The sequence below is a fragment of the Plecotus auritus genome (genome assembly GCF_963455305.1).
Source record: "Plecotus auritus genome assembly, chromosome: 1".
NCBI classification, from domain to species: domain Eukaryota; kingdom Metazoa; phylum Chordata; class Mammalia; order Chiroptera; family Vespertilionidae; genus Plecotus; species Plecotus auritus.
In genome coordinates, this window is record NC_137770.1 from 182159582 (window position 1) to 182175107 (window position 15526).

The 15526-nt window shown below is 40.2% G+C and overlaps 1 protein-coding gene across 7 annotated transcripts in view; it reads right to left on the reverse strand.

The window, feature by feature from the left end:
* The window catches only part of PDLIM5 (PDZ and LIM domain 5), a 234544-nt gene that overhangs the window by 23264 nt on the left and 195754 nt on the right, over nucleotides 1–15526 (reverse strand). The window lies entirely within an intron of this gene.

Here is a 15526-nt window from a genome sequence, read left to right on the forward strand (position 1 = left end):
AAGACTGCAATCTGGCCTGATCACAGACCCACTGGCAGGATTTCTCTGTTCTTTGAGCACCGAATGTAGTATCAACTTCTAATCACCGCATGCAGGTTCCACTAGCAGTCTCTGCCTGTCCGCCACGTCATTTTTCACTACTGCCTTTCCCTTCGTGCTACAGTAACACCTAACTGCCTCACTTTTTCTTGTGAACGGTCTTCGCTGTCGTTTCTCTATGCTTCTTCCTCTTTACCTAGTAACTACTACTTATTAAGATTCAGCCCAAAAGCCAATTGCTCCAAAAATCCTTGAATTACCTCTCCCTGCTGCCCCTTCCATGTTCACATAGTTTTCTGTGAATTATTTTATTATTGCTTCTACTACACATATCTGTGTCTTTTGTTCTCCAACCAGCTAGTAAGCTCCCTGAAGGCAGGGACTATGTCTTATTCATTACCCTCACATCTAATACAATGCCTGGAATAAATAAACAAATGAAGGAATGAACGAATAAACTGGAACCAATACATAAGTGAATGAATGCAAAACTGTAAAGACTGAAACCAACAGAAGGCCAGCTCGTTACCCACAGGCAATTAAAATGTAATGGAAGAGAAAAAAACATATATTAAAAAAGTTTAAAAGAAACAACTTTTAAGAAAAGCATGCAGAGCCCTAGCTGGTTTGCCTCAGTGGTTTGAGTGTCAACCAAGGACTGAAGGGTCTGGGATTCATTTCTGGTCAAGGGCATGTACCTCAACTGCAGGCTCAATCCCAGCCCAGGTCAGGGCATGTATGGGAGTCAACCAATCGATGTGTCTCTCTCACATCGATGTTTCTCTGTTTCTCCTCCTCCTTTCCACTCTCTCTAAAAATCAATGGAAAAATACCCTCAGGTGAGGATTAACAAAAAATAAGAAAGGAAAAAAAAAGCACGCACAACACAAATTAACACAGTAGGGTATGTATATATACACGTGTGTGTCTATTGACAGGATGTATATTAAAGGTGTGGTCAAAACTGGATGAGACTAATTAGGATAACTGAAAGGACAATTCTCCCCCCCAGAATAGAGCCTGTCAGCAATGCCATGCAAGTACAGAGCCAGAAGCCATGCATTTATAAACACTTCGCACGTCTCCTGTGGAGCTCTGGCCTGGCACTCGAGCTGTGACATGGCACTTTGCAGGCCAGGGAACTCGACTCTTGCCCATGTTTTAAATGAGTCCACTGGACTAGGAATACGTGTTCATTCTCCTAAACGCACACTTTCTCTTCTAGAAACGGGAAAGAAAATTACTATAACATTCACTGTGAACACTCTCTTCCTTGTGACCTCATTTACTCACACAGTGCAACTGGGGGTCTTCCATTGCTGTGTCAGGTCTGATTTCTCTTGGAGCACCAGATAAGCACTTCAATGCCTGATCTTGCCTTTACATTCAGGACATGCAGTGTGTTTCACCTTCTTGCACACATTGCCAGCTCTTCCCAAGAACTCCTATGGTTTGAATTTTCCCACGTACTCAGACATGGCCCTCTGCCTCCCTGACACAGTCCCCAGATGCTAACAAGGGTTTCATTATAACTGTCTGCAAGGTCTGACCCTTCTTGCTAATCCGAACCCATCCTCTATCCCTTGAGTCCTGGTTTGAATCCCTCTAGCCCGGACCATTACAAGTCTCCTAAGCAGTGTCTCTGCTGCACTCTCTTCTTCAACCTCTTCTGCTAAGTTCTTTTCCCAAATACACTAGTCTGACCATATATTCTTTTTTAGAAAGCTTTTGGTAATTCCCTGCTGTGCACTATATGCAGTCCTGACAGTCCAGCCCCTTAGCGAGCGAGCTCCAATCATTCTTACAATCTGGTCTTTTATGATCACCCGCATCCTTGCCATCATCATCATTCTTGATTTTATTTATTTAATATTTAACTTGTGCTGGCACTATTCTCAAATCCTTACAACAGCCCTATGATTTGGGCATGATCAGTACCACTCCTTTACTCTGAGGTCAAACACAGAACAAAAGGCAGTTCTGATCCAGGCGGTCTGGCTTTGGAGTCTGTGCTCTTAACCACTGTGCTACAGTCTAGTCACTGTCCCTTGAACTTGCCATGTCATCCCCTGCTTCTATGATCCTCAGCCAATGAAAGGGCCCTTTCTCCTCTGCTACTCAGTTTTTCCATTCTGCGAGGCCACGAATGTTCCATTTTTGTCCCCAGTAATCCCTGAGCACTCCAGCTAGAAGTGCTCTCTTGCTCCCCTTAATGTCTATTAACATCCCCACCTGTATAATTTATTTTTTATTCATCAGTAGGTCCTATCATGCCTTTTCCTTATTAATTAAGTCAATTACAAACTCTTAAAAGACAAACTATATATTCCTTTCTAGCCACTACCAGAAAACTGCCTTAAAAACAGAAGTCAAAAAATTAATACTTAATCAAGTAAATGAAAAAGGGAAGGTTCTGAATCACTTTCATTTTGAAAGAAAGAGGTTTTTAAAACATGTATTGGGTTCAGGATTTCAAACAGTGGGAAAGCTACCAATTGAAAAATCTGAAAATGAGACCTCAAAGAGAGTCCAACCCTTTCATCTACCATATGCCTTTATTTTATCACATTATCTATGCATAAGCCCTAAAGTCCCGAGTCACTGAGACAGTTTCAGCAATGAAAGCGTGTAGTAATTCTGCATCAGTCATTGTAAAATGGGACATAACCCATCTGGCCATGCCTCAAGGAGAAGGTGCATGGGGAACTAACTTATTTAACATGAGAAGCCGTTCTTAAACTTGAAACATGTGACCATCTTAAACACATATAAAAAGGCTCTAAGCTCACTGCTGTTCCTTGCTTGTGAAGAAAGCCTCGCTTTCTGTGACTGCCCCATTTTCGCCACGTTGGATAAGACCGAAGTTCTCACACCTCCGTTTCGTTGCCGTGTTGCTAGCACACTGGCCCGCACACAAAGCTACCCAAACCTGTTAATTACCAGGCCCTGAACATGTCCAAGCCCCAGTTATTTCCCATATGAATAAAGTGATGATGTTTCATTTCTTCAGATTGAATTTCTCACTACTCTAGCACAGGAATGGGCAACTTTTGAGCCATTCCGTGCCAGCCCGGCCTCTGCTCGCTTGGCTTACTGGGGACAGGGAGGCGTAAAGAGGTGAGGTCTTGGGCGTGGGGAAACAGCACAAAAGGAGCCCTGCTTCCTTTAGAATTCCGAGGAGCACTGAGCTACCATACAGGGCAAACAGTCTTCCATGGTAACAGTGATAAAACTACCTCAAATTTAGTGAACCTGTTCTAAAAATCAACCACTTTAAGGCAGGAAAAAAAATACATTTCTTTAGAGATAGCAGCTTTAAGATGACAATCTACTTATTTGTAATAAAAGGGGTTTCTTTTCCTTTAAGTACTAGTAAAACTATTAAATAAGAACATGGAATTAGCCCATTTCATAAGCTAAGGATCTAAGTTACAAAAAACTTAAGTGACTTACGCTAACTGAAATAATGAATGAGTCCGTAAAGGGTCACAGTGGGAACCTTAGGGAGTTCTTGACTCAAGTTTTCCTTTTTAACCTTAATCTTGAACTACTTTTATTAAATTCGGCTTCTTTTGTGGCTAATCTCTACCCCATTAGGTTCTTGTTTTAAAAATAATTTTTTTCCTTTTGTATCAGATACACTTTAGCACCACAAAACTCATCTAGAAATTGAGAGCCACTAGCTACTTTCCAAACCAATGTTGGTAAGAATACCTTCTATTCATTTTAGAATGGTTATTTGAGTCTTCTAAAGTTTTGAATGACATGCACTCATAATTATTCTATGCTTCTGTTTTTTAGCACTGACAGTCAAACCTAAAATTACAAAGATCATCCTATCTAATAAAAGAGTAATATGCAAAATGACCATCACTCCAACACACAAGATGGCTGCCCCCATGTGGTCAAAGATGGCTGCTCCCATGTAGACACAAGATGGCCAGCAGGGGAGGGCTGTTGGGAGGGACCAGGCCTGCAAGAGAGGGCAGTTGTGGGCAGTCAGGCCAGCAGGGGAGGGCAGTTGGGAGGGACCAGGTCTGCAAGGGAGGGCAGTTGGGGGTGACCAGGCTGGCAGAGGAGGGAAGTTGGGGGGGCCCAGGCCTGCAGGGAAGGGCAGTTGGGGTGGACCCAGGCCTGCAGGGGTGGGCAGTTGTGGGGGGACCAGGCCTACAGGGGAAGGCAGGGGCAAACAGGCTGGCAGGGGAGCAGTTAAACATCAATCAGGCTGGCAGGGGAGTGGTTAGGGGGTGATCAGGCTGGCAGGCAGAAGCAGTTAGGGGCAATCAGGAAGGCAGGCAGGCGAGCAGTTGGGAACCAGCAGTCCTGGATTGTGAGTGGGATGTCCGACTGCCCGATTAGGCCCAATCCCGGTAGGATTGGGCCTAATCGGGCAGTCGGACATCCCTCAAGGGGTCCTAGATTGGAGAGGGTTCAGGCTGGGCTGAGGGACACCCCTCTGTGCATGAATTTCATGCACCGGGCCTCTAGTCATTAAATAAGTAAACATAAATTAGTGGGAACACCCAGCAGCATAATAGACTACTTTCTTAGTGTATAATATGTAAAGTTGTCAAATATACCCCTAGAAAAAACAAACTTAAGCAACAACAGATATTGCTCTTACTAGATGCAATGCTTTTTAATTGCTCAACATATCATTCAGTAGAACAAGTGTGGTGCTGGAACATGAACTGCTCACAATGCAAAAAATACATAACTTGATGACTTCTTACCAGCTCCACAGTACATCCTGGTCCAAGCCACTATCATCTCGCTTGGCTTATTACAGTTACTGCCTCTAGGTTTTACTTCCACACTTGCCAACAACACAGAGGCCAGATTATGCTGCTACTCTGCTCAAAACCCTCCAATTGTTCCCTCCTAAGTTAGAACTAAAACCAAAGCTCCTATAGAATCTGACTCCTGCTATCTCCCTGCCCTGATCTGCCCCTCTCCTCTCTGCCCACTACATATGAGCCGCACTGGCCTCCTTACTATTCCTCTCAATGGCCAGCATGCTCCTGGTTCAGGGCTTTTGTCCTTTCCATTCCTCTGTCTGGAAATCTTTCCCCAACTTTTGCATGGCTTGTTCCCGCACTACCTTTAGGTCTCTGCTCCAAGGCCATTTTATCAATGTGGCTTTCTCTGACCATCCTATATAAAGAGCATCCCCTCCCCACAAACTATATTCCCCGTACTCCTTAACAGGTTTACCTTCCTCCTTAGCATTAATCTAACCTATTTTACACTCTTCTTATTGCTTTTTACTATCTATCTCTTCATACTTTGAGGCCAAGGACACTGTATTTTACTTGTTGCATAGCAGTCTTTGGCATATTGCTTAATAAATCTTTGTTTAGAGAATGAATGACTCCAGCCCAAAATAACTGTCTTTCCACTAAAGGGAACCAGACTTTTTAGAGAAACTGCTGACTTGAGGACTGGGACAAAAAAATGAACAAGGAATGTCTAGAATATCTTGTCAAATTAGAAAGCTATCAGGGAGTACTACAGTTGCATCAAATGGACTTGGCAAAGCAGATAAGAGTTTCTGCATTAATAATAATAACAACTCCAAAAGATCTAAGTGCTTCCAATATATGTTTAAACCCAGGAGCTCACAATTCTGGATTTTCTTTAAATTGCATTGGTCACCTTTAAAGGATGCTAAGGAACCAGTTCTTTATTTTAAAAACCAGCAAAATGTAATAGAGGGAAAGAATCAAGCTTCAACAAAGTATTGCCTCATCATTGATCATGTGTCATCTATACTGAGTGGCCAGATTATTATGATCTCTGAACACATAATAATCTGGCCACTCAGTGTGTGTGTGTGTGTGTGTATTAGAGGCCTGGTGCATGAATTCGTGCATGGGTGGGGTCTGGCCAGCCTGGCCAGGGGGAGGGGACATGGGCAGTTGGCCGGCCTGCCTGCTGGTCGAACTCCTGGTCAAGGGGACAATTTGCATATCAGCCTTTTATTATATAGGATATACACTGAGTGGCCAGATTATTATGCATTCAGAGATCATAATAATCTGGCCACTCAGTGTATATCCCTCACTCCCTTGCATCTCTGAACTATTTTGAAACAAATTCAGGATTTATCATTTAATACAGACTATTTCTGTATGATCTCTATGAGAACTCTTTTAAAAAAAACCTAACCATAATACCATTATTGCACCTAAAATAACAACATCAAATAACCCATCAATTTTCAATTTTTTTTCAGACTGCCCTCTGTATTAGTTTTCTATTGGATTGAGCTAGAAGAACTGATTCCAGAGTCGTCAGCACATTGCTAACATTTGAGGCTGTGGGAGTTAATGAGATGGCTCGAGGAAAGAGGAACATGAAAATAGAAGAGCTTCCAAGGCATAAGGCAAATAACAAATACAAAGAGAGAGGCAGTTGGAGAAAAACCAGCAGAGAGCATCATGAAAGCCAAAGGAGGAGAGTGGACAATTGGACAATTTGGGATCCAAGACCACATCTGCCTGACTCCTAAGCCTCTGTCCCTGTGCAATCATCCATGAAATACTTATCATGTGCCTACTGTCAGTCAATCGAAATATGAAGGCAGATCTCCATACATGTGATCTAACCCAGGAAGTACTAACTTCTGGACCAGTTTAGAAGGAGGGGATAATGGTAATTGAGATGATTAATTTCTCCTATTTTAATTGCTTTAATGAGCTTGGTAGGATAGATTAAGGAATAATAGATGAAAATTTTATTTTTTATTTGCCCTAATGCCTAACATGCTTAGATTATCACTTTTAAAACTTTCCTGTATTCTGTAAGAGATTAGTTTAGTTTCCTACAGAGATGTTTCTTTCTTTCCCTAAACCGGGCTGCCAATACTTTTCAGCCATTATAATCAATGGCTGCAAAGTTCTTGAACTAAAATATAAAAATATAAAGCTAGATTTTTCACATTTTGAGATCATTTAAGAGGCTTCATATAAACTGCTTCAGAAATGGAAATATAATTTATAGATCTAATACTACTTTTACTGAGGATAAACAGGCTTGCAACACTAGAATTCTGTATCCATTTTGTTGTACACTCTATATTGGTCTAAATATTTCAAATACTACATTTGAATTAAGATACAGCAGCAGAAAATGTAAATTTAGGGATAACCATACTATATACTTTTAAAAACCCTATAATATTTCATTCTTATTAAGTCCGAAATAAGGCTATCAAGAATACTAATGTCCTCCCACCCCCGAAAAGAACAGAGACAAATATTGACAGCCCTGAGAAGACAGAGGTCACCTGTGAGGTTTTATGGTGTGAAAAACAACTGTTCAACTGCAAGGGGCGCTCCTGTTATAAACAGAAGCTAATGCTGTCCTCATAGAAATATCTGGGCTACATCAAAGTGGCATTCTGGCACTCTTGGGGGGATAAAGTATTGTAATTCAACATCTCAGGGAATATGTGCGCAAAGGCATGGTAGAAATTTTACACATACTAAATTGGGTTGCAGCGATGGTAACACACTTGCACACCACCAGGCTCAGCCAGCGCTTTCTTCTTCCTCCCATCCCCAACCAGCTCAAACAGATGGTGGCGAGGGAGGCATAGAATCTGCGCATTTTTTCTGTAAAGCTCCTTATGTTGAAAGTATAAACAACAGTCTACTCTCCATAATCCAGGCATGAAACTGTATCCAGTACAAATAGAAAAGGTTTAAAGTTAAGCCAAGATCTAGGATCAGAGAGAAGTACATTCTGGAGAGGTTTCTGCAAATTTTATTAAATGGAATTAAGGAGTTTTTAATTCAATGATTAAAAGCAAAACTGGACAGATTAAACTATTATCATTTCTCTAAGCAGTGGAGAATGCTGGTATGTACGCCATAAAGAATTGGAACAGGTGCGCCCAAGACTAAGTATCAAATATTTCCGCAACTTCAGGAGGTTAGTTTCTTCCATTAGCAACCAGCCTTTCAACTCTAAGAACTCTGATTAAATTGGATCTAGAATGTCTTAATTAAAGTGAGTGTGGGGACTTGGATAAGGTTCCATTCTCTTCTTTTTTAATTTGTTGCATTACACATCATCAACATTCGGGAAACACAGACTTGCCTTTTTCTCTTCCTTACTGACCTGACAAAGAAAACTTCCATGTGGTTAGTTACAACTAAAAGAAACCCAGTCTGTATCTTGTAAAGAGATGAAATCATAAAATACCTGGCTTACCACTGTTCATTTAAAAATCAACGAATTATTTATCACTTATACATAGTAGTTTCTAAATAATCTCAGTATCACTGTTCCAACTTCAAATTTTGTACCAGAAAGACAAATCCATGCTCTAACTGGCAGCGGCCAATATGCTCCTGTGAAAGAGCAGGGAGAGAGTTAATGGGTAAGAGGGAAAAAAAAAACAAAACGGAAAAAAAACTCAGATAAAATATTTTTAAAAACTAAAACAAATATGAGGCATGGTTCATGACCTCAGGAATGCTGAAGAGAATCACTGGTGACCACATAAAGACTGTGTAATCTAAGAAGTTATTTAACACTAGAGGCCCAGTGCATGAAATTCATGTATGAGTAGGGTCCCTAGCAGCTGCCGGCCGGGGCCTCCCTTCCCATGGTTGGCCGGCCGGCCTTGCTCCCTGGTCGAACTCCTGGTCGGGGGGACAATTTACATATTAGGCTTTTATTATATAGGATATTACATTTCTAGAATTTTGCTCATATTTGGAGTTCTGATATATCTTATTCCCCAAATAGTATGAAACCCAAATTGGGCTTGGCTTTTACCATTTTCCTACTCATGTTCATCTAAATAAGTGAGAAAGCAGCTTAACCTCATAAATAAAAAAGTCCCTCAGGTTTGAACTGCTCATATACATAAAATTCTTTTAATGTGAGCAACAACAAAAACTGAAGCAGAAAAAGAAAGAATACTTAAGTAGATTTCTTCATGTCAAGCAATATCAATAACTATAAAATTTAAAACCTGGGATACTTTTTACATTTCTATCACTACTACGAATTCTCTAAGATATCTCTCTTAATTAAAGTCATTGGGTCCTGCTGAAACCAGTTTGGCTCAGTGGATAGAGCATCGGCCTGTGGACTGAAGGGTCCCAGGTTTGATTCCGGTCAAGGGCATGTGCCTTGGTTGCGGGCACATCCCCAGTGGGAGGTGTGCAGGAGGCAGCTGATCGATGTTTCTCTCTCATCGATGTTTCTGGCTCTCTATCCCTCTCCCTTCCTCTCTGTAAAATATCAATAAAATATATTAAAAAAATAAATAAAGTCATTGGGTCCCTAAAATAACTACAATTTTATTATCATTATCCAAAGTTATGTTTGAATTTCCCATCTTTTACTAGTAAGAAAGCAGAGAACTAAAGCTGAGCTATCTTATGCTGGAGGAAGCAGTATATATAGCGAAAGACTGATGTTAAGATACCTTGTTCTGCTCATTTCTGGCTGTGTGAACTTAGAAATGTCATCATTCTGGGTCTTAGTTTCCTCAACTACAAAACAGCAATCTTAACTCCCTCCAAGTGTGAGAGAGTTAAATGAGGTAGTATAAGTAAAGGGACGACTTACAGTTCCTTGAATGTGTAAGATTTGCTTCATAAATGTCAACTATTACTACACTCTTACCTGATTAAAAAAAAAAAAAGTGTCCATGCACTCATTCCACAACTACTTACTAGCAGAGGGTACACACAGTAATTCAGATGCAGGCACTCTTCTGGTATGAACGACACACCCAGAATACGATTCCTATCCCAGAGAGCTTAAAAAGACAACGAAGTGCCTCACTGCTTGTTAGTATTGTCCAGAGTGTGCGTGATGCCCAATACAGCTTGTATCTCTTGTGCAGAATTATCAAGCATAATTTTTCTTATTCCTGTGGTTTAATTTTTTTTGGCAATTAATATGGTTGGCAATTTTTTTCTGTAAATGACTAGAAAGTAAATATTTTAGATTTTGTGGGCCATATGATTTCTGTTGAAACTACTCAGCTCTGCTATTGTAGCACGAAGGAGCCTAAGACAGCATGCAAACAAATGAGCATGGCTGTGTTTCAATAGAGCTTTATTTACAAAACCAGGTGGTGGCCCAGATGTGACAAAGAGCCAGTTTGCTAATCTCTGGTTTAAACCACATGCATTAATCAATAAATAGTATTAATTCTTTATTAAAAGCATATGTGAGTAGATCCAGGTATCTTCCCTTACAAAAGATGTAATATTTTAATCTCAGGTTGAAAGGAAAATGGGGAGAAAGACGAGCTTTTACAATGTGCACTGGAAAGCTTCCAACATGGAAATAAATCCCAATAAGACGACATTTAGAAGAAAATAAAGAAGGCAGTTCATGGTTGTTACTTTTTTCTCCTGAGAGTCATGATTCTAAACAAAAATCTACTTGCTATATAAAGAGATACAGCATATCGACATGCTTCACACCAAGGTTTTGAAAATGGACAGCTCCAGCCAGGCCTTTGTGGCTAGTGGACTGTTTAGTTTAATGATGTCAAAAAGCAGGGGAGCAGATGGCAATAAAACATTATTAGAAGAGATGAAACATAAGCAACTGGTAGCAGTTTACTTATTCATATAAAAATGGAACCAATAAATCTATCCATCTTAGCTAAGCAAATCTAGTTATCTCGATTTATTACTGCAGCGTAAAGCCTACAATGAAATTTGGGATGGTTGGAGAAACAGTAATTTCCTTTCTCACCCCTATCTCCTTTAGACTTCAAATAAAAGATAGAATTTATATCCACTTACAACTGAGATGCACATCATTCAGTTTTTGATCTAATCAGATCTCACAAATATATCTGAGTCTTCCTTGAAAAAAATCCCTACAAAGAATATAAGATATCTCCAAAGCTCTTTCCATAATGAATAAATAAGCTTTTCTTTATTTCTAAAATGCAGCACACATCAGAGACAGAGTGTAATAAAAGGTCATGCTAACTAGAATCTTAGCTAAATTTAAAGAATGGACTTTAGATGCAAAGAAAATGTTACTTGAAAAATCTTAAGAGTTGTTAGTCACTAGTTTATCCTCCCTATGTAAGGCAATAATCCTTTCTACACTACCACTAAGAGATTTCAGTTCCCCTTAAATATATTCATGATGTTATCTTCTGACATAGGAGAATGAACTACTTAGTCAAAATAACTGGGTTCAAATCACTAAAGGACCCTGGACAATTCTTTTGACTTCTCTTAGACTCTGTTAGCTCATTGGTACAATGATGTCCATTTAAATTTTTCATAGTCTTGCCTGATTGTACACTCTAAATAAGAAAGATACTTTTAAATTTTGAAAGAATTATATGCCCAGCCAGTGTGGCTCAGTGATTGAGCGTCGACCTGGGAATCAAGAGGTCACCAGTTTGATTCCTGGTCAGGGCACATGCCCGAGTTGCAGGCTCGATCCCCAGTAGGGGGCATGAAGGAGGCAGCCAATTAATGATGCTTCTTTCTCATCAATGTTTCTATCTCTCTATCCCTCTCTTTCTAAAAATCAATAAAAACATAAAAAATATTGAAAGAATTATAAGACCAATTATTACTACCTACCATTTTACTGCTAAATGAGGTTGGTTGCCCTCTTCAAGGCTACCCATTATATTTCTGAGTTCCAAATGCCCAAATAAGGATGGTAAAGTATTCATTTTGAAAAGTAATTTTGTGGTTTTTGTCATTGTTTACTTCATCCCTCAAAAAGTTCTGTGTCCCTAAAATACCTACAAATGATCTCAACTTTTCTGTTTACACATTACTTGTACTGTGCTTCTTCGAAAACACAATTTATATTTAATAAAAGAATCGCCAATTTTTACAAATCTGTCAATTAAGAGCTCTTGCCTTTACTACATATATTAAAACTGTTTCATAAAGAAAAAAGCAATTCACTAATAAAAAGTTTATAAACCTATTACATGATACATATAAGGGGAATAATGCCCTAAGTAGAATACAGGGAAATTAATATTTGTTCAATATGGAGTATCAGAGGTTAAGCATGTCTACTACTAAATGATAAAATACTATGAGTGTATTGAGTATGTCACCATATCAGCTAAATGCGCCTGTACTTTCCTCAGTGGAATGTCTGCCTCCATGGACACATTTAACAATAAAAGTAAAATAAGATAAAATAAATCCACTACTTTCTTGCCAACATTGCAGGACATAAGAATAAACAGGGAGTTATATGTATATATGATTAAAGAAAACATGAAGGTAGCATTATTTTATCAGGCTATAAGTACAGCTAATGAAAACAGCTAAAAAAGAAAATATTTCAGCACAGCTAGGTAACACTAACTACAGTGAAAGAAAACATAACAAAGTTGTGTGTATTTTTCCCAATGGCTCTATGAAATAGTCACTTTTCTCTATAGAAAACTGTGATTACAGTATTAGCCAATATTGTAAAGATTGCTCAGAGTTTTTGAATAAAAAATCATATATTGTATACTAAACATTTATAATGGTAACACATTTAAGTATCATTACAAATGCTCTCAAAATCAACATATTTTAAAAGTGGAAAAGAAGAAAAAAACCTGTAATTAATTTTAAAAAATTAATGCCTTTATACAGACAAAGCTTTCTGTACTACATACAAATGATAAGCATTTAATTTTTGACCAGCAGGGTTCTACAGGATTTTTCTTCTTTTGTCTTGGAAGAATCAATCCTTTTTCTATCTCATCTTTGTTTCCATGGCAACAAGTAGTATAAGTGCTTTGTGAAAAGGCAAGCAGTACAAGGAGGATCATGCCAAAGTTACCAATCTCATATTTGCAGATATAAAGAATGGAAAGAGTCAATATTTAGAAAACGCTAATTTCGAGGAAATAAATGCACTCCCCTGAGGAAATGCTATAAAAATAGACTAGTTATGTTATAAAAGTAAACTTTAACTTATTTCTCAAGTACAAGATTCAATCCACTCAGACTTAAATTTTGTAGCTAGACACATTACATTTAAAAAAGTAAAGATACATTCAACCAGTTTTCCTGCCATAATCAGACTTACTTAGAATGAAGTATAGGTTCTCCAAACCGAATATATGCTCTACCATTTTAATAGAAGATACATTATACTCTATAGGGAATAAGGCTCCCTGGAAGAGCAATGGCTAGAACGTGCATCTCAGTCAGGTGAGAGTGTAAGATCTTGGCATTCTCTTGCCCCTAGAATGCTCTCCACTGCCATTGCCACTGTCATTGCCCAGGGTGATACTCCTTATCATCCTGTATATGCTGGATTACCTCAGCACCTCTTAGAGCAAGCATGTCAAACTCGGGCCGCATGTGGCCCACAACAAATATTTTTGTGGCCCAGTCAATATAACGGTATGTAAGAAATGTTTTTTTTTTTTAATAAATCTTTATTCAGATTATTATAATTGTTTCTCCTTTTTCCCCCCATAGCTCCCCTCCACCCAGTTCCCACCCCACCTTCTGCCTTTACCTCCCCCCCACTGTCCTCATCTATAGGTGTATGATTTTTGTCCAGTCTCTTCCTGAATCCCCCCATACCCCTTTCCCTCTGAGAATTATCAGTCCACTCCCTTTCTATGCCCCTGATTCTATTATATTCATCAGATTATTCTGTTCCTCAGGTTTTTAATTCACTTGATTTTTAGGTTCACTTGTTGATAGATATGTATTTGTTGTTCATAATTTTTATCTTTACTTTTTTCTTCTTCCTCTTCTTTAAGAATACCTTTAGCATTTCATATAATACTGGTTTGGTGGTGATGTACTCCTTTAGCTTTTTCTTATCTGTGAAGCTCTTTATCTGCCCTTCAATTCTGAATGATAGCTTTGCTGGGTAGAGTAATCTTGGTTGTAGGTTCTTGCTATTCATCACTTTGAAAATTTCTTGCCACTCCCATCTGGCCTGCATAGTTTCTGTTGAGAAATCAGCTGACAATCGTATGGGTGCTCCCTTGTAGGCAATTAACTGTTTTTCTCTTGCTGCTTTTAATATTCTCTCTTTGTCTTTTGCTCTTGGCATTTTAATTATGATGTGTCTTGGTGTGGTCCTCTTTGGATTCCTTTTGTTTGGGGTTCTGTACGCTTCCTGGACTTGTAAGTCTATTTCTTTCACCAGGTGGGGGAAGTTTTCGGTCATTATTTCTTCAAATAGGTTTTCAGTATCTTGCTCTCTCTCGTCTTCTGGCACCCCCATAATTCTGTTGTTGGCACGCTTGAAGTTGTCCCAGAGTCTTCTTACGCTATCTTCAACTTTTTGGATTTTATTTTCTTTTTGCTTTTTTGGTTGAGTGTTTTTTGCTTCTTTGTATTTCAATTCTTTGACTTGATTCGATTCTTGTGTTCCTCTAGTCTATTGTTGGGTCTCTGTATAATATTTTTTATTTTAGTTAGTGTATGTTTAATTTCTAGTTGGTCCTTTTTCATATCTTCGAGGGTCTTGTTATATTTATCGGCCTTTTCTAGGATATTCTTGAAAAGCCTTATAACCGTGGTTTTGAATTCTATATCCAGTCGTTTGTTTTCCTCCATTTCTTTCGTTTGTGATCTGTTTCTTTGATGCTGCATTTTCACTGCTTCCCTGAGTTGGTAGGGTAGGTTTGTGTGCTAGGTTTCCTATATGGCCCAGTGGGTCGGCCTCCCCAGTTAACCTGAGGTGGACACTCTTGGGGCACCCCTTTGTGGACTGTGTGTATAGCCTTGTTGTAGTTAAGTCTTGATTGTTGTTGGTATCACTGGGAGGAATTGACCTCCAGGCCAGTTGGCTGTGAGGATCAGCTGTGTCTATGCTGGGAGAAGTTCGGTGCTGGAGACAGCCTTATAGGATTAGACTTGCCAAATTGGAAAAGCCTCTGTGCTCAGCTTGGATGGGGTGGAGTCTCAGGGCGAAGCAGACAGTCTTGGCTTCCCGTCAGCCTTGCCCTTGCGCGCGCGCACCTCCAGACCTCTGCCTTCCCTGGCTCCCGAGTCTCCGCCCGAGAGTCCAGATTCCCCCCCCCCCCCCGCAAGAGCGTGGGTCCCCAGGAGCTCGCCTGGAACTGGGGTTCAGTGCAGTCAGAACTGGGGCTCAGTGTAGTCAGGAGCTTCTGACTCCCTTCCAGTAGGGAAAGCCTGTGGCAAGCTCCGCAATCTTTGTGCGCACTGGCACACGCGCGCCTCCAGACCTCTGCCTTCCCCGGCTCCTGAGCCTCCGCCCGAGAGTCCAGATTCCCCTCTGTAAGAGCGTGGGTCCCCAGGGGCTCGCCTCGAACTGGGGTTCAGTGCAGTCAGAACTGGGGTTCAGTGCAGTCAGGAGCTTCCAACTCCCTTCTGCTAGGGAAAGCCTGTGGCAACCTCCGCAGCTTTTGTGCACACTGGCGTGTGCGCCTCCAGACCCCTGCCCGCTGGGTCTCCCCTGGGTCTCCCCCGGATCTCCGAGTGCCTTTCTCTCTACCTGACAGTCCAGACTCCCCCTGTATGAGCCTGGG